The sequence below is a fragment of the Balaenoptera musculus genome, chromosome 5 (genome assembly GCF_009873245.2).
Source record: "Balaenoptera musculus isolate JJ_BM4_2016_0621 chromosome 5, mBalMus1.pri.v3, whole genome shotgun sequence".
Lineage (NCBI taxonomy): Eukaryota > Metazoa > Chordata > Mammalia > Artiodactyla > Balaenopteridae > Balaenoptera > Balaenoptera musculus.
In genome coordinates this window covers 7220983-7245817 of record NC_045789.1, presented here as the reverse complement: position 1 = coordinate 7245817, position 24835 = coordinate 7220983, and the positions used below count along the sequence as shown (strand labels likewise).

The following is a 24835-nucleotide window of genomic DNA, read 5'->3' as shown; positions in this document are numbered from 1 at the left end:
CTTATGAACATGTATACCTCATGTGTACATGGGATATCCCAAGGAAAAATGAGTAACTCGAAGCAGTGGCTTAGAACTCTGACTTAAATACCATCTTCAGCGAAAGACAAAAAAAAAAAGCTGTGGAGGAGGCCAGTTATGGGGAGATTACCAGAAAAAGCACAGTAAAAAGAGTAAGATCTGTTACATAGATTGAAGTGGGTGCTTTCTCCCTTGATAAAATTACAAAGTTGTGTCTGGGGATGAGCCTTTGTCCTTCACAGTAGGGAAGGGGAAGAGGGGGGAAGAGGGACAGCTTTGCAAATTTATGTCCTGCTTTTAGTCAAATAGGGGGAAGGCAGAGAATTTTTTCTTATATCCACTTCTACTCAGTTGCCTCCAGCTCAAAATAATCCTTATGCCAAAGTGGCATATTTAAGGATGCCATATTCTTCTACCTTTCATTTCCTGCCTTTGAAACTTCCCCAAGAAGTGTCACAGTTCAGAAGTTGAGTTGGTAGATTGCTCCACATCTCACTGAACCTGTCTCTTAGTCCTTAAAAATAGGTCAGTTCAGTGAAGCAGTTGGGTCTTATTTCAGGAGATGATGGTGAAGTTGGGCTCCTATCAAAGTTAGGCCTATAAGGTGTTAGAAATCAGGTATTTAATAACAGGCATTTCTATGGAGACAAAAGAAAAACAACTTAATGATTGGAGAAGACTATAAAAAAGTTTCTAAGTCTGGAGGGCAGCCTGTAGCGAAGATTTTAAGATGTTGAGCTGAAAGAATCCTTTGCAGTTTGGATACCTCTGGTGATGTCATTGGCTCTTCCAGTGAACTTTCTGAGGGGGTCACACAGCAACAGGAACAATGGTTTTGCATACATGAACTGTTGTGGTGATTTCTCTGGAGTTTGTGTCAAGTTGCCTAGCTTCTGCTTTCAAGGCTTTGAGGAAAAGGGCAGTTGTTTTTTTTTTATTTGTTTGTTTAATTTTTATTGGCATAGAGTTGATTTACAATGTTGTGTTAGTTTCAGGTGTACAGCAAAGTGAATCAGTTATACATACAAATATATCCACTCTTTTTTTAGATTCTTTTCCCAAAAAGGCAGTTTTTGTTCTGAGTAATTTCAAGTCAGAAGGGTGGGAGAAAATTGGAAACATAAGCTTGTAGAGTCATAGCCTAGACGTCAAAGGAGACTAGAAGAATTCCAGTCTAGTTTGCAGGTCAGTGACCAAACCTGAAAGACAATGAACAGGACTGGAATCTGGCGTCCATTGGATGTACTGCAGAAGTGATTCCCTCACCGCAGATGGACGTGTCCCCCTCTGCATCCCCGGGTGGGCAGAACCATCCCCAGACAATGGCTAAGAGAGGCTAGAGCTGTACTGCAGGGCTACTTCAAGACCTGGCAGTCAGACCAAGGTCAGCATGCCTATCTCCAGGGCCGTGGACGGCATATCTCTTGGAAGGTCCCTGTACAGGCAGGAGTGTTCCCAGCCCGTGGCTGAGAGGGGCTGGTGCCAAGGTACAGGGCCGTTTCTAGATCTGCAGTAGAAACAAGGTAGGAGAGCCTGCCCCTAGAGCCCGCACGGGCATGGCTCCCTGCGGGTCCTTGGGTGGGTAGGAGCGTTCCCTGTCCAGGATATGAGGGGCAGGAGCTGGGTCATGGGCCACCTCAGAGTCCACAGCTTGGGCTGAGGTCAGTGAGTCTGTTACTGGGGCATAGGTGGGTGTGACCACTGCAGGATCCCGTGGCAGATGGTGCTGGCGTTGGACCAAGGCCACATGGGTCTGTATCTGAGTTCACAGCAAGGCAGAGCTGTTTCTGGGTCTGTTACTGGGACCACAGTTGGCTAGCCTGCCACCTGGCCAGGGGCCTGCCTTCTTGAAATGAGCCTCCTTGGTCTTGGGCCCCGCTAGGGTTTTACAGTCTCTTTCCTGGATCTCAACGCTCCCACAAAGGCCTTTTTATGGGTGGCTGTCGAATTGTTGTCGCTGAGGGGTGGGTATGAGCGGAGGACCTATTCCACTTTCTTGCTGACAGCACCCAATTCCATGGCTTTAAATACCATTTGTACAGTGTGATTCCAGAATGTATAACTCCGGTCTTATATATCCACCTACTTACTCATCATCTTTACTTGGGTATCAGATAGGCATCTCAAGCTTAATATTTCCAAGACCAAACCCTAAAATCCAAAACACCTGTCCAAGGAAAAACCTGATGTGTCTCTAGGAGGGCTCCTCATCTTTGAAATGAGCCTACTCCATCCATCTCATCCTAAAGGCCAAAACCTTGATGTCTACCTTCTCTCTTCTCTTTCTCTCCTATTCAACAAACTGTCCCGTCATCAACTTGTCAGTCTTTATGTAAATAATCTTCACTTTCAACACATATCCTAAATCCAACCTCTTTTGCTTCTCTCTCTCACCACATCCTAGACGCAACTTCTGTATCTTTCTCCTGTTGCAGTAATCTCATAACTAGTCTCCCCACTTCCACTTCTACGCCCTAAGCTCCATTCCCCACGCATCACGCAGTGCTCAACAGTCAAGTTTAAATCTGACTGTGTTGCTACCCTTGTTTTTACCACAGCCTACAAGACATAAGTAATCTGACACCTGCTGCTTCTCTGACCTTTTTTTCTCATCGCTCTGCTTCTCGCTTGCTCTGCTGCAGCCATAGTGGTCTCGTAGCTGGCCCATGTCCATTTGCAATGGCACTTGCTGTTCTCTGTCTGGACTGCCCTTTCTCAACATATGGTTCACTCTACCGCTTCAGTCACTTCTTCAGAGAGGCCTTCCCAACCACTCATTGAGTTGCAAACCCCTCACCAATGACTTTTCAGCCCATTGTCCTGATTAACTGACCTTAATAGTTCTTATCCTTACCTGATGATCGTATAAGGCATTTTCTTGTTTTTTTATCTTTTCAATGTGCTGTCTCCAACCCCCCTTCCCCCAACAAAATATAGGAACTCCATAAGTGAGACATCTTTGTTTTACTTACTGTTATATCCCTAATGCTTAGCACGGCACCGGGAACAGAATCAGAGACCAATAAATGTTTGTTTAATATTTGCTCAATTAATAAATTGGGACTTTACCTAAGCTACTGGCAGACATTAAAAATTGGATAAGAAAATACCACTTGGTGTTTTTGTTTTCTTCAGATATATACCAGGAGTGGCATTGCTGGATCATATGGTAGTTGTATTTTTAATTTTTTGAGGAACTTCCATACTGTTTTTCATAGTGCCTGTGACAATTTAAATTCTCACCCACAGTCTGCAAGGGTTCCCTTTTCTCCACATCCTCAAAAAGATATGTGCACCCCAGGGCTTCCCTGGTGGCGCAGTGGTTAAGAACCTGCCTGCCAATGCAGGGGACACGGGTTCGAGCCCTGGTCTGGGAAGATCCCACATGCCGCGGAGCAACTAAGCCCATGAGCCACAACTACTGAGCCTGCGCCTCTGGAGCCTGTGCTCCGCAACAAGAGAGGCCGCGACAGAGAGAGGCCCGCACACCGCGATGAAGAGTGGCCCCCGCTCTCCACAACTGGAGAAAGCCCTCGCACAGAAACGAAGACCCAACACAGCCAAAAATAAATATAAATAAATAAATTAAAAAAAAAAAAAAAAGATATGTGCACCCCAATGTTCACAGCAGCATTATTTAAAATAGCCGAGATGTGGAAGCAACCTGTGTCCATCAACAAATGAATAAAGGAGTTGTGATATATATATATAATGGAGTTTTCGCCATAAAAAAAGAATGAAATTTTATCATTTGCAACAACATGGATGGACCTAGAGATTATGATGCTTAGTAAAATAAGTCAGAGAGAGGACAGATACTCCATGTTATCACTTACATGTGGAATCTAAAAAAATTAAACAAATGAATATATACAACAAAACAGAAACAGACTCACAGATACAGAGAAAAAACTAATGGTTACTACTGGGGAGAGGGAATGGGGAAGGGGCAAGATAGGGGTAGGGAATTAAGAGGTACGAACTAGTAGATATAAAATAGATAAGTGACAAGGATATACTGTACAGCACAGGGAAATATAGCCATTGTTTTGTAATAACTCTAAATGGAGTATAATCTATAAAAATATTGTCACTATATTATACACCTGAAACAAATATAATATTGTAAATCAACTATACTTCCATAAAAAAATTTAAAAAGAAAAGAAAGAAAATACCACTTGGAACTGTGTGTACACATATGAAGTTATCTGGTTCCTTTCCCTTAACTGGAAAGTAAAACATTTCTAGATCCTTCTGAAATATTTAGAAGAAATAAAAAATATGTTGAAAGACACAGGCAGGATTCCTGCTCTCATGGCTGAAATTTGTGGTAAGCGCCATAGAGCAGATAAAGTTATATGTGAGCTGAAAAGAGGAGAAGTGGCTATTTTAGATACAGCAAATTAAGGGCCTTGAGATGAAGCTGAGTGACAAGTAGAAGGAACCTACTCTGCCAGCAGTTGGAGGAGAGTCACAACAGCCAGAGGGGAGAGGAAATGTACTCGGTCTTCCAGGAGGACCTCAGTGTGCTGAAGGAACAGAGAGGAAGAGAGCATGGCTGGCCCAGTGCAAGTAAAGGGAACATTGTAGGAGATGACGTCACAAAGTTACACATCACCTGGGACATCTTCAGCCGCCATTAAGAGTTTGAATGTTAATCTGAATACAGTAGGAAGCCATAGAAGTGTTTTAATTTGGGGAGACCATGTCAGTTTGGTGTGAAAAAGGACTATGGGAGGAGTAAGTGCAAACTCTTATGGGAGAAACTTGAGAGGCATCTGAAACAGTCCAAGAGAATCAGAGAAAGCTTCCTAGATAGTAATCACAAGGTCACAAATAATTCAGAAGGAGTAAAGCAGAGGATGGAGAGAGGGAGGGAAGAGACTGCAAAGATAACCAGGGGCCAGATCGTAAAGCCTAGTTAGCCAAAATACAAAGCCATGAATTTCTTTAGGCAAGTGGAGTATCATTGGAAGAAGCTCCCATTAGGAGACTGCTGATGTCATTCGATCAAGAAATAATGCCTTGAACTAACACAACATTGTAAAACAACTGTACCCCAATTTAAAAAAAAAAAAAAAAAAGAAATAATGCCTTGAACTAAGTTTTGAAAAAAAGAGGGGGGAATTCCCTGGAGGTCCAGTGGTTAGGACTCTGCGTTTCCACTGCAGGGGACACAGGTTCGATCCCTGGTTGGGGAACTAAGATCCCGCAAACTGCTCGGTGTGGCCGTAAATAAATAAAGTCATTGAGAAAAAAAAGAGGGAATGGAGAAATGTAGATAGATTAAGATAGTAAAGAGGAAAAGGTAGCAGAACTTGATGACTGCTTGGATGTGGAAAATAGTGCAAAGAGAAAGGAGTTATAGACAAGACCTAAATTTTCAGTTGAAGATGCTATGGGAGAACCCGACTACTTACCTCTACTTTTCTTTAGCCTGCCACTGAAATAAAACTAGCGGACTCTGGGGCTTCCCTGGTGGCACAGTGGTTGAGAGTCTGCCTGCCAATGCAGGGGACACGGGTTCGAGCCCTGGTCTGGGAAGATCCCACATGCCGCGGAGCAACTAGGCCCGTGAGCCACAGTTACTGAGCCTGCGCGTCTGGAGCCTGTGCTCCGCAACAAGAGAGGCCGCGATAGTGAGAGGCCCGCGCACCGCGATGAAGAGTGGCCCCCGCTCACTGCAACTAGAGAAAGCCCTGGCACAGAAACGAAGACCCAACACAGCCAAAAATAAATAAATAAATAAATAAAATTTAAAAAAAAAAAAAGGTTTCTAACTCTGGCTATTTCACAGATTTGTTAAAAAAAAAAAAAACTAACGGACTCTTTTACAAGCATAAACCCGTTTAAAAAATAGGAAAGAACATTAAAAACTTGTGGTATTTGAAAAGCAGATAGAGCTGTGGGAATTGAAGAAGCAGTGTTAAGAAAGCTGACACCTAAGTTTGCAGCGGGAAAGGCTAAGAAACCACTTCATTTCCAGCAAGGAATTCCCAAAAGGCCAGCCTTTGGAGGTGGGCACAAAGGTGGGAGTGAAAGTTCTAGTAATGGTTGAAAGTCTGTTTCAGAAGCAGTTAAACCTTCAGATCCAGATCGTATGGTGCTTGAACGTCCTGAGAAAATTCAACAAATGCATAGGGTACACTGAGAGGAAATTTTATAAGTACACAGACTAACAAACAGAAACTCATAACATAACAAGGAACTCCAAGGTACCAGTCCCAGCTGGTTCCCAGTGGCCGTCGAAACAAGCCATTCATTCATTTATCCATTTATTCAAAAAATGTGTATTGATTCAGTTTAAGGTGATGATTAGATTATTGACTCTGGAACTAGACTTCCTGAGTGCAAATCCCAGCTCTGATACTGGGTGGCTTTAGGTGGCTTACGTCACCTCTCTTTGCTTCATGTCCTTTTTTGTAAAATAAGACCATAGAAGTATCCATTTCATGTGGTTGTTATGAAGATCAAGTTAATATTTTTAAATGCCTGGCATGTAATAAGCACAACGTTAAGTATTTGCTTCTCCTTCTGTGACTTCAACACGTCCAATTGTCCCAGTCTCTGGGATTACGGTCGAAAGAAAGACAGTGTCACAAACATTCTAGGCTGGAAGACTAGTTAATACATGAAGAACTCTCAGAGAGTGAGAAATGCTGCAAAGAAAGTGGATTATCCATTGTGAAATTGTTCACTTGATATCTGTTTTCAGATTAAGTAAACGCGGAAGTGAATGAAAAGATTTTAATTGGCGTTGCATTGTTACTCTGTGGAATTCCAATTCCCAGCAACATATTTAAGGAAGAAGGGAACTAACATAGCAGGTGTACTAGACACTTTACACTGCATTTAATGTAAGCTTTAGAGCACATACAATGCAGGAATATTATCGCTATTTTATAGACGAAGAAACAAGACCGGGGGAAATTCAGACACTTTCATGGGGCTTCGGAGGCTTAGGATTAGTGAACTGGAGAGCAGAAATGAAACAAGTTTGTCTGACTTCAGAGCCCATGCCAGAGTCTCATAATTTCTAGATACTTGAATCTTTTCCATTGTATAAATATTTATCTTTTTCTACCGTTAAACTTAGAAAATGGCTTTGTTTTCCCTTTTTAATTCTTTTTTATTAGTTTCTTACTTTAACAGCTACTCTTAAATGATTTAAATGCTTGATTATGTTTAGTTGTCTCAGAGTCTTCAGCACAACTTTTTGTTATCCCAACTTCAAGCTTCTCAGTGACCTCACAAAATGATACCCAGTATATTTGTAGAAGTCCTCTGCCACGGCCTTTTATAATATCTCCTATGCTTACTTATTCTTTTCACTCTAACATGTGAATTTTAATCCCTACCCATATCTTGTCACTAACCATGTCTTTCACCCCAAAGATCTACCCAGAACTGTTCATTTCTCATCTTTAGTAAAGGCCTCCTTGTTGCCGACTTCCTGTGCAAACCTTCTCATAAGGGTGAATTGGAGTGCATTCTCTGTTCTAATAATCTCAAGTGAATTGTACTTAGTCAGCTACTCATTTTGCCTTTATCCTCACAGAGATATTCTCTCTGTCTTCCTGAGGTGGAGAGTGTAGCCATTAAGCGATTATATCACAGACACAGTGACAGAGCCAGGTATAAACAAGGAGAGACTCCACAGTGTATCATAAGGGGCGTTTCAGTTAGCTGTGTCTGAGGAAGAATACTGTGTGTGGGGGTTTGTTTGTTTTATTTTTAGCATCATGTACTTTAAAACTGACATCAGGCTAAGAGGTTAGGAGTTCTGAGACCTTTGTGTGGTGAGTCTCTGCAACCTCAGCTACTAGGAAACCAGCAAGGCCCAGCTTTTTTTTTTTTTTTTTTGTGCTTTTACCTTTTTTTTTTTTTAAACATCTTTATTGAAGTATAATTGCTTTACAATGGTGTGTTAGTTTCTGCTTTATAACAAAGTGAATCAGTTATACATATACATATGTTCCCATATCTCTTCCCTCTTGCATCTCCCTCCCTCCCACCCTCCCTATCCCACCCCTCTAGGTGGTCACAAAGCACCGAGCTGATCTCCCTGTGCTATGCGGCTGCTTCCCACTAGCTATCTGTTTTACATTTGGTAGTGTATATATGTCCATGACACTCTCTCACCCTGTCACATCTCACCCCTCCCCCTCCCCATACCCTCAAGTCCATTCTCTAGTAGGTCTGTGTCTTTATTCCCATCTTGCCACTAGGTTCTTCATGACCTTTTTTTTTTTTCCTTAGATTCCATATATATGTGTTAGCATACTGTATTTGTTTTTCTCTTTCTGACTTACTTCACTCTGTATGACAGACTCTAGGTCCATCCACCTCACTACAAATAACTCAATTTCGTTTCTTTTTATGGCTGAGTAATATTCCATTGTATATATGTGCCACATCTTCTTTATCCATTCATCCAATGATGGACACTTAGGTTGCTTCCATGTCCTGGCTATTGTAAATAGAGCTGCAATGAACATTTTGGTACATGACTCTTTTTGAATTATGGTTTTCTCAGGGTATATGCCCAGTAGTGGGATTGCTGGGTCGTATGGTAGTTCTATTTTTAGTTTTTTAAGGAACCTCCGTACTGTTCTCCATAGTGGCTGTATCAATTTACATTCCCACCAACAGTGAAAGAGTGTTCCCTTTTCTCCACACCCTCTCCAGCATTTATTGTTTGTAGATTTTTTGATGATGGCCATTCTGACTGGTGTGAGATGATATCTCATTGTAGTTTTGATTTGCATTTCTCTAATGATTAATGATGTTGAGCATTCTTCATGTGTCTGTTGGCAATCTGTATATCTTCTTTGGAGAAATGTCTATTTAGGTCTTCTGCCCATTTTTGGATTGGGTTGTTTGTTTTTTTGTTATTGAGCTGCATGAGCTGCTTGTAAATCTTGGAGATTAATCCTTTGTCAGTTGCTTCATTTGCAAATATTTTCTCCCATTCTGAGGGTTGTCTTTTGGTCTTGTTTATGGTTTCCTTTGCTGTGCAAAATCTTTTAAGTTTCATGAGGTCCCATTTGTTTTTTTTTGTTTTTATTTCCATTTCTCTAGGAGGTGGGTCAAAAAGGATCTTGCTGTGATTTATGTCATAGAGTGTTCTGCCTACGTTTTCCTCTAAGAGTTTGATAGTGTCTGGCCTTACACTTAGGTCTTCAATCCATTTTGAGTTTATTTTTGTGTATGGTGTCAGGGAGTGTTCTAATTTCATGCTTTTACATGTACCTGTCCATTTTCCCAGCACCACTTATTGAAGAGGCTGTCTTTTCTCCACTGTATATGCTTGCCTCCTTTATCAAAGATAAGGTGACCATATATGCGTGGGTTTATCTCTGGGCTTTCTATCCTGTTCCATTGATCTATATTTCTGTTTTTGTGCCAGTACCAAACTGTCTTGATTACTGTAGCTTTGTAATATAATCTGAAGTCAGGGACCCTGATTCCTCCAGCTCCATTTTTCGTTCTCAAGATTGCTTTGGCTATTCGGGGTCTTTTGTGTTTCCATACAAATTGTGAAATTTTCTGTTCTACTTCTGTGAAAAATGCCAGTGGTAGTTTGATAGGGATTGCATTGAATCTGTAGATTGCTTCGGGTAGTAGAGTCATTTTCACAATGTTGATTCTTCCAATCCAAGAACATGGTATATCTCTCCATCTATTTGTATGATCTTTAATTTCTTTCATCAATGTCTTATAATTTTCTGCATACAGGTCTTTTGTCTCCTTAGGTAGGTTTATTCCTAGATATTTTATTCTTTTTGTTGCAATGGTAAACGGGAGTGTTTTCTTAATTTCACTTTCAGATTTTTCATCATTAGTATATAGGAATGCAAGAGATTTCTGTGCATTAATTTTGTAGCCTGCTACTTTACCAAATTCATTGATTAGCTCTAGTAGTTTTCTGGTAGCATCTTTAGGATTCTGTATGTATAGTATCATGTCATCTTCAAAGAGTGACAGCTTTACTTCTTCTTTTCCGAGTTGGATTCCTTTTATTTCTTTTTCTTCTGTGATTGCTGTGGCTAACACTTCCAAAACTATGTTGAATAATAGTGGTGAGAGTGGGCAACCTTGTCTTGTTCCTGATCTTAGTGGAAATGGTTTCAGTTTTTCACCATTGAGGACGATGTTGGCTGTGGGTTTGTCATATATGGCCTTTATTATGTTGAGGAAAGTTCCCTCTATGCCTACTTTCTGCAGGGCTTTTATCATAAATGGGTGTTGAATTTTGTCAAAAGCTTTCTCTGCATCTATTGAGATGATCATATGGTTTTTCTCCTTCAATTTGTTAACATGATGTATCATGTTGATTGATTTGCATATATTGAAGAATCCTTGCATTCCTGGAATAAACCCCACTTGATCATGGTGTATCATCCTTTTAATGTGCTGTTGGATTCTGTTTGCTAGTATTTTGTTGAGGATTTTTGCATCTATGTTCATCAGTGATATTGGCTTGTAGTTTTCTTTCTTTGTGACATCTTTGTCTGGTTTTGGTATCAGGGTGATGGTGGCCTCGTAGAATGAGTTTGGGAGTGTTCCTCCCTCTGCAATATTTTGGAAGAGTTTGAGAAGGATAGGTGTTAGCTCTTCTCTAAATGTTTGATAGAATTCACCTGTGAAGCCATCTGGTCCTGGGCTTTTGTTTGTTGGAAGATTTTTAATTAGTTTCAATTTCAGTGCTTGTGATTGGTCTGTTCATATTTTCTATTTCTTCCTGGTTCAGTCTTGGCAGGTTGTGCATTTCTAAGAATCTGTCCATTTCTTCCAGGTTGTCCATTTTATTGGCATAGAGTTGCTTGTAGTAATCTCTCATGATCGTTTGTATTTCTGCAGTGTCAGTGGTTACTTCTTTTTCATTTCTAATTCTATTGATTTGAGTCTTCTCCCTTTTTCTCTTGATGAGTCTGGCTAATGGTTTATCAATTTTGTTTATCTTCTCAAAGAACCAGCTTTTAGTTTCATTGATTTTTGCTATTGTTTCCTTCATTTCTTTTTCATTTATTTCTGACCTGATCTTTATGATTTCTTTCCTTCTGCTAACTTTGGTGTTTTTTTGTTCTTTTTTCTCTAATTGCTTTAGGTGCAAGGTTAGGTTGTTTATTCGAGATGTTTCCTGTTTCTTGAGGTAGGCTTGTATTGCTATAAACTTCCCTCTTAGCACTGCTTTTGCTGCGTCCCATAGGTTTTGGGTCGTCGTATCTCCATTGTCATTTGTTTCTAGGTATTTTTTGATTTCCCCTTTGATTTCTTCAGTGATCACTTCGTTATTAAGTAGTGTATTCTGTAGCCTCCATGTGTTTGTATTTTTTACAGATCTTTTCCTGTAATTGATATCTAGTCTCATAGTGTTGTGGTCGGAAAAGATACTTGATACGATTTCAATTTTCTTAAATTTACCAAGGCTTGATTTGTGACCCAAGATATGATCTATCCTGGAGAATGTTCCATGAGCACTTGAGAAAAATGTGTGTTCTGTTGTTTTTGGGTGGAATGTCCTATAAATATCAATTAAGTCCATCTTGTTTAATGTATCATTTAAAGCTTGTGTTTCCTTATTTATTTTCATTTTGGATGATCTGTCCATTGGTGAAAGTGGGGTGTTAAAGTCCCCTACTATGATTGTGTTGCTGTCGATTTCCCCTTTTATGGCTGTTAGTATTTGCCTTATGTATTGAGGTGCTCCTATGTTGGGTGCATAAATATTTACAATTGTTATACCTTCCTCTTAGATCGATCCCTTGATCATTATATAGTGTCCTTCTTTGTCTCTTGTAATATTCTTTATTTTAAAGTCTATTTTGTCTGATATGAGAATTGCTACTCCAGCTTTCTTTTGATTTCCATTTGCATGGAATATCTTTTTCCATCCCCTCACTTTCAGTCTGTATGTGTCTCTAGGTCTGAAGTGGGTCTCTTGTAGACAGCATATATATGGGTCTTGTTTTTGTATCCATTCAGCCAGTCTGTGTCTTTTGGTGGGAGCATTTAATCATTTACATTCAAGGCAATTATCGATATGTATGTTCCTATTCCCATTTTCTTAAATGTTTTGGGTTTGTTATTGTAGGTGTTTTCCTTCTCTTGTGTTTCTTGCCTAGAGAAGTTCCTTTAGCATTTGTTGTAAAGCTGGTTTGGTGGTGCTGAACTCTCTCAGCTTTTGCTTGTCTGTAAAGGTTTTAATTTCTCCATCGAATCTGAATGAGATCCTTGCTGGGTAGAGTAATCTTGGTTGTAGGTTTTTCTCCTTCATCACTTTAAGTATATCCTGCCACTCCCTTCTGGCTTGCAGAGTTTCTGCTGAAAGATCAGATGTTAACCTTATGGGGATTCCCTTGTGTGTTATTTGTTGTTTTTCCCTTGCAGCTTTTAATATGTTTTCTTTATATTTAATTTTTGATAGTTTGATTAATATGTGTCTTGGCATGTTTCTCCTTGGGTTTATCCTGTATGGGACTCTCTGTGCTTCCAGGACTTGATTAACTATTTCCTTTCCCATATTAGGGAAGTTTTCAACTATAATCTCTTCAAATATTTTCTCAGTCCCTTTCTTTTTCTCTTCTTCTTCTGGGACCCCTATAATTCGAATGTTGGTGCGTTTAATGTTGTCCCAGAGGTCTCTGAGACTGTCCTCAGTTCTTTTCATTCTTTTTTCTTTATCCTGCTCTGCAGTAGTTATTTCCACCATTTTATCTTCCAGGTCACTTATCCGTTCTTCTGCCTCAGTTATTCTGCTATTGATCCCATCTAGAGTATTTTTAATTTCATTTATTGTGTTTTTCATCGTTGCTTGGTTCCTCTTTAGTTCTTCTACATCCTTGTTAAATGTTTCTTGCATTTTGTCTATTCTATTCCCAAGATTTTGGATCATCCTTACTATCATTATTCTGAATTCTTTTTCAGGTAGACTACCTATTTCATCTTCATTTGTTAGGTCTGGTGTGTTTTGACCCTGCTCCTTCATCTGCTGTGTGTTTTTCTGTCATCTCGTTTTGCTTATCTTACTGTGTTTGGGGTCTCCTTTTCACAGGCTGCAGGTTCGTAGTTCCCGTTGTTTTTGGTGTCTGCCCCCCGTGGCTAAGGTTGGTTCAGTGGGTTGTGTAGGCTTCCTGGTGGAGGGAACTAGTGCCTGAGTTCTGGTGGATGAGGCTGGATCTTGTTTTTCTGGTGGGCACGTCCACATCTGGTGGTGTATTTTGGGGTGTCTGTGGCCTTATTATGATTTTAGGCAGCCTCTCTGCTAATGGATGGGGCTGTGTTCCTGTCTTGCTAGTTGTTTGGCATAGGGTGTCCAGCACTGTAGCTTGCTGGTCGTTGAGTGAAGCTGGGTCTTGATGTTGAGATGGAGATCTCTGAGAGATTTTTGCCGTTTGGTATTACGTGGAGCTGGGAGGTCTCTTGTGGACCAGTGTCCTGAAGTTGGCTCTCCCACCTCAGAGGTATGGCCCTGATGCCTGGCTGGAGCACCAAGAGCCTTTCGTCCACATGGCTCAGAGTAAAAGGGAGAAAAAATAGAAAGAAAGAAAGAAAGAAAGAGGCTATAATATAGTGAAGTAAAATAAAGCTATTATAAAGCAAAGCTATACAGACAAAATCTCACCCAGAAGCGTACACATATACACTCAGAAAAAAAGGTAAAGGGGAAAAATTAATATATCCTGCTCCCAAAGTCCACCTCCTGAATTTGGGATGATTCGTTGTCTATTCAGGTATTCAACAGATGCAGGCACATCAAGTTGATGGTGGAGCTTTAATCCGCTGCTCCTGAGGCTGGTGGGAGGGATTTCCCTTTCTCTTCTTTGTTCGCACAGCTCCCGGGGCTCAGCTTTGGATTTGGACCCGCCTCTGCGTGTAGGTCGCCTGAGGGCGTCTGTTCCCCGCCCAGACAGGACGGGGTTAAAGGCGCAGCTGCTTCGGGGGCTCTGGCTCACTCAGGCGGGGGAGGGAGCGGTACGGAGGAGGCGGGGCGAGCCTGCAGCGTCAGAGGCGTCGTGACGTTGCAGCAGCCTGAGGCGCGCCGTGCGTTCTCCCGGGACGTTGTCCCCGGATCACCGGAGCCTGGCCGTGGCGGGCTGCACAGGCTCCCGGGAGGGGCGGTGTGGAGAGTGACCTGGGCTCGCACACAGGCTTCTTGGTGGCAGCAGCAGCAGCCTTAGTGTCTCATGCCCGTTTCTGGGCTCCGTGGTGAAGGCCGCGGCTCGCACCCATCTCTGGAGCTTGTTTAGGCGGCGCTCTGAATCCCCTCTCCTCGCGCACCAGGAAACAAAGAGGTAAGAAAAAGTCTCTTGTCTGTTCGGCAGCTGCAGACCTTTTCCCGGACTCCCTCCCGGCTAGCCGTGGCGCACTAGCCCCTTCAGGCTGTGTTCACGCCGCCAACCCCAGTCCTCTCCCTGCGATCCGACCGCAGCCCGAGCCTCAGCTCCCAGCCCCGCCCGCCCCGGCGGGGGGAGCAGACAAGCCTCTCCGGCTGGTGAGCGCTGCTCGGCGCCGCTCCTCCGTGCGGGAATCTCTCCGCTTTGTCCTCCGCACCCCTGTGGCTGCGCTCTCCTCCGTGGCTCCGAAGCTCCCCCTTCCGCCACCCGCAGTCTCCGCCGGCGAAGTGGCTCCTAGTGTGTGGACACCTTTCCTCCTTCACGGCTCCCTCCCACTGGCGCAGGGCCCGTCCCTATTCTTTTGTCTCTGTTATTTCTTTTTTCTTTTGCCCTACCCAGGTACGGGGGGAGTTTCTTGCCTTTTGGGAGGTCTGACGTTTTCTGCCAGCGTTCAGTGGGTGTTCTGTAGGAGCAGTTACACGTGTAGATGTATTTCTAATGTATCTGTGGGGAGGAAGGTGATCTCCGCGTCTTACTCTTCCGCCATCTTGCCCAGACCCCCTCAATGCCCAGCTTTTACGTTGCAGACGCTATTTAAGTCCTAAAAACATCTGTTCAAAATTTTACCACATCAATCTCTCTGACTAAGAGATTTGGAAACAAAAGCATTGATTATCACCAACTATTTTCCCCAATATCCTTTTCTTTGGGGCAGTTTGTTTTGATTTATAACTCTCTGCCCATAACTTTCTCTTCCATTGTTGCATGAGGTGTTCCTTTGGGTTGAAAGGAAATTAAGCTTCAAGTAGTTAAATTCCAAAAATGCTCCAGGAAGATGTTCTTTTTGTGTGATGTGAGGCCTCCAGTTGCCTATTTCAGAGAATTCATTCGTCTTAATGGAATATCCAGTTTAATGGAACATATTGTGCTCAAAGAAAAACTCATTCTCAGAAATATGCTGAACCAGGTATATAATTTACCAGAAATGAAGTTAAGTTCAGCATATTTTAGAAAAATGCATCACATGTGGCTTGGATCTTGTACTAGGCATTCAACATCAATAGCACTGTTTGCCTTCAAGAACCATGATGATTTGAGGAAAGCCTCAAAATATTGTCACATTGGGAAAAAAAGCTGCATTGAACTCCCTGTGTTATTGCATGTTTTTTCCCCAATGATGGTATCTGTAGCAATACCTCAGACCATAACAGGCAAGGACAGAAAGAGATTGTTTCAATTGTTCTACTTGTATTTGCTTGTGTAGGGGAGCAAATTTGCCATCCCAAAATGTATTTCGTTGGCGTGTGGATTATTTTATTTTTTTTAATTTATTTTATTGAAGTATAGTTGATTTACCATGTTGTGTTAATTTCTGCTGTACAGCAAAGTGATTCAGTTATACATATATATACACTTTTTATATTCTTTTCCATTATGGTTTATCACAGCATATTGAATAAATTTCCTTGTGCTAACCTGTGGGTTATTTTAGACTAATTATTTTTAAGAAATAGAAGACTGAGGAAGTCTTTCTTTTTACTGGCCTGTTAGCTGCCTAAAGGTTTGGATAGAGGGCCTGGTCCAGGGAGAACACTATCACCAGGGGTATCTGCAGAGAACATGGCTAGATGTGGCAGGAGAACAGGGCCTAGAGACCAGAGTCCACTCTGTGTACCATTGTGATCTTCCTGGCCCAGCAAACATTTCTTTACCAAACATTTGCTTCCCCGCCTCCATGTGAATTGCCTTCCTCCCCTTTGAAGTCTCAAACCCCTGCCCACTTCTTTTCTCAGAGGGCATTTAAGTCTCAATGGCCTGACTTGTCCTTGGGCCTCATATTCTTATGGGCCTCTGTACCTACGTAATTAAATTGGATTTTCTCCTGTTAATCTGTCTCATGTCAACTTCATTCTCAGATCAGCTGGAAGCACCTAGAAAGGTAGAGGAAATTTTTTTTCCATCCCAAACATACGTTTTCTGTTACTTTGCCCAAACATTCTTCTTTTTCCCTCTCACAGCCATTCTTCTCTGAGTTGCTGTTTAGTACTAGGGTTGTAGTTTTAATATATGCTCATTATTATTTTATATGTCTCTGCCCTTTTCTCTCCATGATAATTTTTAGCTCCTCCATTATTTTTATTCTCCCCACAACATTATATATTTTCTTTTCTCTCCAGCTTTTTTTTTTAAATCTGACATTGAAGGTGGCCAGCTGGGCTTTTCCCCATTATTTTTTACCTTTACTATAGCCCAGGTTACGGGAAACTTTTTCTATGGAGGACCAGATAATAAATATTTTCATCTTTGCAAGCCACACGGTATGTCACAACTACTTAACTCGGCCTTGTAGTGTGAAAGCAGCCACAGACTATATGTCTATGAATGAGTGTGTTTCTGTTCCAGTAAAATGGTATTTACAAAAACAAGCAGTGGGCTTCCCTGGTGGCACAGTGGTTGAGAATCTGCCTGCCAATGCAGGGGACACAGGTTCCAGCCCTGGTCTGGGAAGATCCCACATGCCGCGGAGCAACTGGGCCCGTGAGCCACACCTGCTGAGCCTGCGCGTCTGGAGCCTGTGCTCCGCAACAATAGAGGCTGCGACAGTGAGAGGCCCGCGCACCGCGATGAAGAGTGGCCCCCGCTTGCCACAACTAGAGAAAGCCCTCGCACAGAAACGAAGACCCAACACAGCCAAAAATAAATAAATAAATTAATTAATTAATTAAATTAAAAAAAAACAAGCAGTAAGTTGGATTTAGCCCAATGGGCCAGTTTGCTGACGCCTGATAAAAACTATAAAATGACAAAGTGAATGAAGTCTTCGTGATTAACTAGAAGAGATGCAAAAATGACTAACTTGCCTAGTTTCATGCACCAAACTCCAAACGTTTGGACACAGGAGATATGCCTTAAAATCACGGACTCACTAAGTTTCATAATATAATATAATAATAATAATAATATTATATATATAGATATAAAATATATTATTCTTAGGCAGTATTCTGCACAGTGGATAATATATTGTATCTAAAATTGATCTCACTAATTAACAATCAAGCCTAATACCTAGAAACAAAGATCTATATGAAGATAAATATTTACTTAGTCTCAATTTCACGTTTTGACTCAGAAAAACAATTTTTCTTTAAAGGGAGTTTGGAAACATTTTTATTAACTACATGATTCATTTTTTTAATGGGTCCCTAATGTTAAGGGGAAAATCCTAAGTTTTATTTCATGTTAATAGAGAAACTTTATTAGGTGATACTCTTTCTTGTAGATCAAAACTTATCAACCAGCCTCCTGAATTTGCTTCAGTATTTGTGGAGAACATACACTGGAAGGACATTTCTGAGAAAACAATATTTTACTTAAAATGGTTAAAACATTAAGAAAACATGGTACTAAAGAAAATATAGAAATATTTTATTGGCTTTACCTAAAAGTTATAAATTTTATAACTAAAAACATTTTTTTGAAGAAACAAGGTGGTATCACTTATAAAAGCACCATATAATCTGTAGAGAGATAAAGCACATTTGAACTTTAAGATAGCATAGGAGGAACATCACGCACTAACATCGTAGTTTCCACACATTCCTTGTTCATCAGTCCCATCTGCATCCCACCCTATTTACAAAAAATATATGTAGGGGAGGGATAAATTAGGAATTTGGGATTAACAGATACGCACTACTATCAATACATATAAAATAGATAAACAACAAGGACCTACTGTATAGCACAGGGAACTATATTCAATATCTTGTAATAACCTATAAGGAAAAAGAATCTGATAAATAATATATATATTTATATATAACTGAATCACTTTGCTGTACACCTGAAACATGATAAATCAACTATGCTTCAATAAAAATTTTAAATATATATAAATATATATATATGTAAATATATATGTATTTATATATGTGGTTTTCTTCTACATGTTTTCCTTCTGGCCGCTTTCTTTCTGTTATAACAAAATGGTAACAAAATATAAACTGAAAGCTAATTTTGAAAAACAGAAAGTTGTTTACCTATCTCCCCCCAAAAAGGAAAGAATGTCTAAAGAAATGTAAATCATTGAAATCACTGCTAAGTATTCAGAACCCACCTCTGTGTTCTAGTCATGGTTCTCCAGGGAAACAAAACCAAGTGAAAGTGATTTATTATGCGGAATTGTCTTGAGATATTATAAAGGTTGAAAAGTCTGCCATCTGCAAGCTGGAGACACGGGAAAGCTGGTGGTGTGATTCCATCCAAGTCTGAAGGCCTGAGAATCAGGAGAGTTGATGGTATAAATCCCAATCCAAGGGCAGGAAAAGACCAGCATCACAGCTCAGCAAGCAGGAAGCAAAGAGGGACATATTCTTCCTTCTTCCACGATTTAGTTCCTTTCAGGTCCTCGCAGATTGGGTGATGGCCACCCCCATCAGGAAAGCAAACCACTTCACTAAACCCACAGATTCAAATGCTAATCTCAACAGGAAACACCCTCCCAGACACACCCAGAAATAATGTTTAATCTGGGCACCCCTTAGCCCAGGCGAATTGACACATAAAATTAACCATCACCCTAGGGAGTTACAAGAAAAGGAACTACAGCAATTTTCCCCTTTAATTGATTATTTCAAAATCGATGTTTGGGACTGATTTATTCATATAAATATAATTCTTCTTTCTTGTACCCGATCTCCATTTTTAGTAACAAACCATCTTTTAAAAAAATATATATAGAAGTAAGGTATTTCAATTAGTATTTCAATTAGTGCTTAACTCACACCAATAAGGACCTACTGTATAGCACAGGGAACTATAATCAATATTCTGTAATAACTTATAAGGAAAGAGAATTTGAAAAAATAGATATACATGTATGTATAACTGGATTGCTTTGCTGTACACCTGAAACTAACACAACGTTGTAAATCAACTCTACTTCAATAAAAAAATAAAAGGTACATGAATGAGCCCATCAAAAGTCAACAGAGAACTAACCAGATGAGCTCAGCCCAAGTCACCAACCCACAGAATCATAAACAAATTAAACGTGGTGGTTTTAAGCCAAAAATGTATACACACACACACATACACACACATATATATATTTAGGGGAAGTTACACAATTACAAGGATTAAAAAACAAATCATAAGGAATTCAGGAAGAAAAAGCTAGATACATGTAAGCCAAGCAAGGAAGTAGGAGAAAGTATGAACTTGTTGATTAATTTCTTCACATTTTATGGTACTGTCTAAAGTACCATGTAATTAAAAATAAATAAAGAAATTTTAAAAAGGCATATTTTTTCTTATTCTTAATCTAAGACTTTTCAGTTTCTTGCCTAATCGTGGTGTTAAATAATTCCGTACATTGTAGTTACATAATTCTTTTGTCACTCCACAGATAGAGGTGTTTTTAGGAGGATTATCTGACAAGTCCACAGAAACATAATACCCTAGCTCTACAAAATAAGGTTAGCAGATCTGCAGTTCTGGAGGAGCAAACCAGACAGATAAATAGTATATCCAGTAAGCTTCCATTAATCACCCAACCATTTGCTTCAGAGCATAGGAAATAATCCAATTGTAACGGTAGCTACAGAAACAATTTTACAAAGAGATCTAGCAAATTTGTCTCCTTAGTCAAAGACAGACATGCAATCAAGTCAACCAGAATGCTAGGTAATGATGTATCAATCCAATGAGAATGGGTCACGCGGAACTGAAGTTAAGCAAACAGTGACAGCTATCCACTTTAGTGGAAAAATAAATCCAGGCGAACCAGGACTCCAGGAAATTTAATTTGACTATTAAAAGGTCAGGGACTACTTCCCTGGTGGCGCAGTGGTTAAGAATCTGCCTGCCAATGCAGGGGACACAGGTTCGAGCCCTGGCCCTGGAAGATCCCACACGCCATGGAGCGACTAAGCCCGTGCGCCACAACTACTGAGCCCGCGTGCCACAACTACTGAAGCTCTGCAACAAGAGAAGCCACCGCAAGGAATTTGTCTATTTTTCTTTCCTGGAGAACAACAGAAACCGAAAGCCAACCCTCAAAATTACCCTCGAGAGAAAGGCCAAAATGAGTGTAATGATTGCACTGCCACATACTCACAATGAGGAACTGTCACCTAAGCTCAGTTGAAGTCGTTGAGCAATTGATCCACATATGAAGTCACATTACTAACTCTTTGTGATCTGATCTGTGATCACATCAGGAGATCAGCCTGGATAACACAACCACTGGAGAACGGGCAGGCTTGTCCTTGTGGGAGTGATGCTGGAGGGGGGGAGACTCCCCTAAGAATAGGAACACAGTGTCTCTGTTGCGGGAGTGGGGCTGGAGCGGGGGAGACTCCCCTAAGAATAGGAACACAGTGTCTCTGTTGCGGGAGTGACGCTGGAGGGGGGGGAGACTCCCCTAAGAATAGGAACACAGTGTCTCTGTTGCGGGAGTGGGGCTGGAGGGGGGGGAGACTCCCCTAAGAATAGGAACACAGTGTCTCTGTTGCGGGAGTGACGCTGGAGGCGGGGAGACTCCCCTAAGAATAGGAACACAGTGTCTCTGTTGCGGGAGTGGGGCTGGAGGGGGGGAGACTCCCCTAAGAATAGGAACACAGTGTCTCTGTTGGTGACCTTCATTCAGCAGCTTCTGAGCTGCTGTACACAGTGCCACGCCAGCCAAAGAAAGGAGCAAAGTGGGATCATACCTAATTCCAACATAGATAAAAACACCTTTGATTTTGGTACCACAGATCTCTGGCATTAGTCTGGAGAGGAAGAACCGAAGAGCAAGAAAAAAGAAGAAAATACACAGAAATCAGAGAGAGAGAGAGGGACCACCCAAGAGCATTGCCTTTGGGGATTTTTGTGGTTCCTAAATATAGCTGTTGGATTGATGTTTCTCAACAAAAACCCAAGAGGAGGGACGCCCTGTCCCCACTGTAGGGGAGGTGACCTTTCTCTTCTGCCATCTTGGGGTTTCCAGCTGGGACAGATTAGCAAGAGGAAAAGATGCAGATTGTATTGAATCAAATCTTACAAGTAATGGGAGTTCTCACAGGAAAATGAAGTCCCAAAGAAGCCGCCAGGCCTCAGTGCTCATATACCAGGCCGAACAAAGAGATGCAATTGTGGAAAAGTAACTAAAATACATGGGGAGACTCAAGGAAGATAAGAATTATCATAGCCAGGTCTTATTTGCTGAGGTCATCTCTCTGGGCCTCAACTCTCTGTCTCTGGTGGTAAGAATGTTTGTTTCCTCCTGGTACTGGGACTGCATCTGTCACGTGGGAATTTCATCTCCTTCTTTCAGGAAGTAAAGGGGAGGTCAGAGCACCTTTCTCGCCCCTGCTGTTTCTCAAGAACTTTTACCTCAGAATAATCAACATGCAAAAGAGGCAGATTTGGGGCATGTCCAGGACTCCCTCACTAGCATGTATATATTTGCTTTCCATTGAAGTAAGCTTAAAGATACCTATTCACTCCTGAAAAAGTTCAGGAATTAATATCTTCCTTGTAGTTTCCTACCCCTGGTCTAATATGTGATAATCACATAGAGTAGACTCTTGAAGGAATACATCCCAAGACCTTCAGTAAAACCCAGATTTATGAAGATTGCAAGAATTCATTTCCCTTAGAAACCTCTTCTTTTTTTTCCTGCAAACAGCCATCATTTTCTTATATGATTACCAGTCATAACAACTAAATTACAAGAATCATAATAACTTTAGTTCTTCTCTTTCTTCTCCCAAATAGTATTACTTGATTTCCCTATGCTCTCTCAATCAAAGTTAAACTATCATTTTATTCTTGAAAAATGACAGATTTGATGAAATAACAACTTGGGTGTTAAGAAATATTCTTTAGCTTCTTATAGCAGACACTACTTAGAAATTAACCTGTAAGAAGTGCAAGAATGACATAACATTAAGCAAATGTATCATATATGCCAGAAGCTAAAGATGACTAAATGACTTTAGAGATAACAAAGGGAATGCACTTATAGGTTGACATGATAATGAGATTTTTGTGTTAAAACCATAAAAACACAAATTATAAATGAAGGAAGTATGAAAACTGAGACTAATATTTAAGTCTTTTTCTACATTCTTATCTCATTGCCCATTTGTACCCCTTTGGCATTTGAAATACAAAAATAAACATTGTCTTTGATACAGATAATATGATTTTAATGAAAAAGAATGGCCTTAACAGACAATGAGCCCAATTAATGTGCTTTGCTTATTTGAAATGTCAATAATCCTGTATAAAAATCTAACTTATGCAGTGACTTAGGCATGAAGTTGGCAAGATGTCGAACTTGGTGGTTATAATAGAAGGTGACAGCTCAGGCTGCTAAATATATCGTAGGTGGTTTGCTGAATATTTTTGTATGGACATGGTAAAATGTGATTGGACACACTTTAAAATTTTTCCAGGATAAAATTATCTATAGCTCTGGCCCATGGTGTTGGCATGTGAGATCTTAACTGTCCTTTTGTCTGTGCACTTGAGTGCACCTCAAAAGTTTCTTCTGATAACACCTGGCCTTGCCTCTGGTTAAACCTTTGCCTAATTTGCTTGTGATTGTTTGCCAGATTTTTATTCAGACACATTTTTGATAGGATCCTCAATATATGTAAGAAGATATATATTGACCTTGTCTTGACTCCACACTTAACTAGCCACACAGAATAGCTTCATGGAAGCATATGCCCAGGAATATATAACTCATTTCAACTCTTCATCAACACCCTTTATGATACATAATATTTGTAAAGTATTATCTGATCTATAGGTTTTCCTCCAGGTGCTCTAAATTTGATTCCTGAATTCAACCAGATAGTAAAGAGGACTTTAGATCTCATATCTTGTTCTCTTGTAGGGCTGTTTTTCTTGGATACAAACTAAAGAAATCTAGGCCTTCTTGCTCCTAATTTAAGTTCTGCGTCGACACAAAATGTCATTCAAAAGAAATGCAATTCCAATTCTGACAGCGCTGATGAACTCTTTCGTAAGGGTTTCTTTCGAATGGTCTATGGATTAGAGGCAGATGTGGATATAAAGTTGGAATCAGGGTGAAGAATATACAGTAAAGACTCCAAGAGATCCTTTCCTTATCTCCATTCCCCGAGTCCTCATTCATTAAAGCAGAGGCTCATCTTTGTCCATTCACAAAACTCTCAAAGCTGTTCCCAGCTCCCTATCACTCTGTCCTTACTCCGTCTCCTTATTAGATCTTATTTATTTCCTTTTCAAACTTTTCCATTTCCACTTCTTGTGCTCCCTTAAGTAGCACTATCCGCCAATCCAAATAGCATGATAACGACAAGCAGTGAAGATTTAAAAAGGGAGGGGATAGCAGAAGGAGCTAAGAATATTTTGTAATGAACACAGCAATGAATTTCAAACACACATCCATTATTGTTTCCTGATGACATAGTGTCAAAGTAAAACTTTTCCTGTCACACTGCATTTACCTTGACATTATGCCACTGGAAAATAATAGTGGACGTGTGTTTGAAATTCATCACTGTATTCATTTAAAAAATTTTGTGGGGCATAAATGTTCATCGCTAGTTCTCTTAATGATCACGCGGGATGTGAGAGTTCTTTTTGGTCTCAGCACCAGCAATTGTGCTTCTTCTAATGACTCAGTTTGTTTTTGTCCTATGGCAAGTACAAATTATGTGATTCTTTGTATCAGGGGCTAGAAAACCTAGAACCACCTTGGGGTTACTGCTCTGGCCAGTGTACCCAAAGGTATGTATCTCATCTTTCCTGCTCTCATTTCTTCTTTGTCCCATTTTCTTTGACATTTCTAAAATTTTTAATTGTAGTTAAAATACACCTAACATAAAATGTGCTATCTCAACCAATTTTAAGTGTAAGGTTCAATAGTGTTAAGGACGTTCTCATTGCTGTGCAACCAATATCCAGAGCTCTTTTCCTCTTGCAAAACTCAAACTCTATACCCATTAATGACCTCCTCATATTACCCTGCCCCACAGTCCCCTGGTAACATTCTACTTCGTGTCTCTATGAATTTGACCACGTATAAGTAGCTCATGTAAGTGGAATCACACAATATGTGTCTTTTGGTGACTGACTTATTTCACTCATCGTAATGTTCTCAAGGTTCATTTGTGTTGTCAAATGTATCCGAATTTCCTTCCTTTTTAAGGCTGAATACTATTCCTTGTATATATATAGACCACATTTTGCTTATCTATTCATCTATTGATGGACACATGAGTTGCTTCCACATTATGGCTATTTTGGATAATGCTACTATGAATGTGGGCATACATATATATCTTCAACGCCCTGCTTTCAATTATTTTGTGTACATACCCACAAGTGAATTTGCTGGATCATACTTGTAATCCTATTTTTAAATTTTTTAGAAGCTGCCATAGGATTTTCCATAGTGGCTGTGCTATTTTACACTCACACCAACAGTG

The 24835-nt window shown here is 40.5% G+C and overlaps 1 protein-coding gene across 1 annotated transcript in view; it reads left to right on the top strand.

The window, feature by feature from the left end:
* Positions 1-24835, top strand: part of MARCHF1 (membrane associated ring-CH-type finger 1) — a 338485-nt gene that overhangs the window by 198575 nt on the left and 115075 nt on the right. The window lies entirely within an intron of this gene.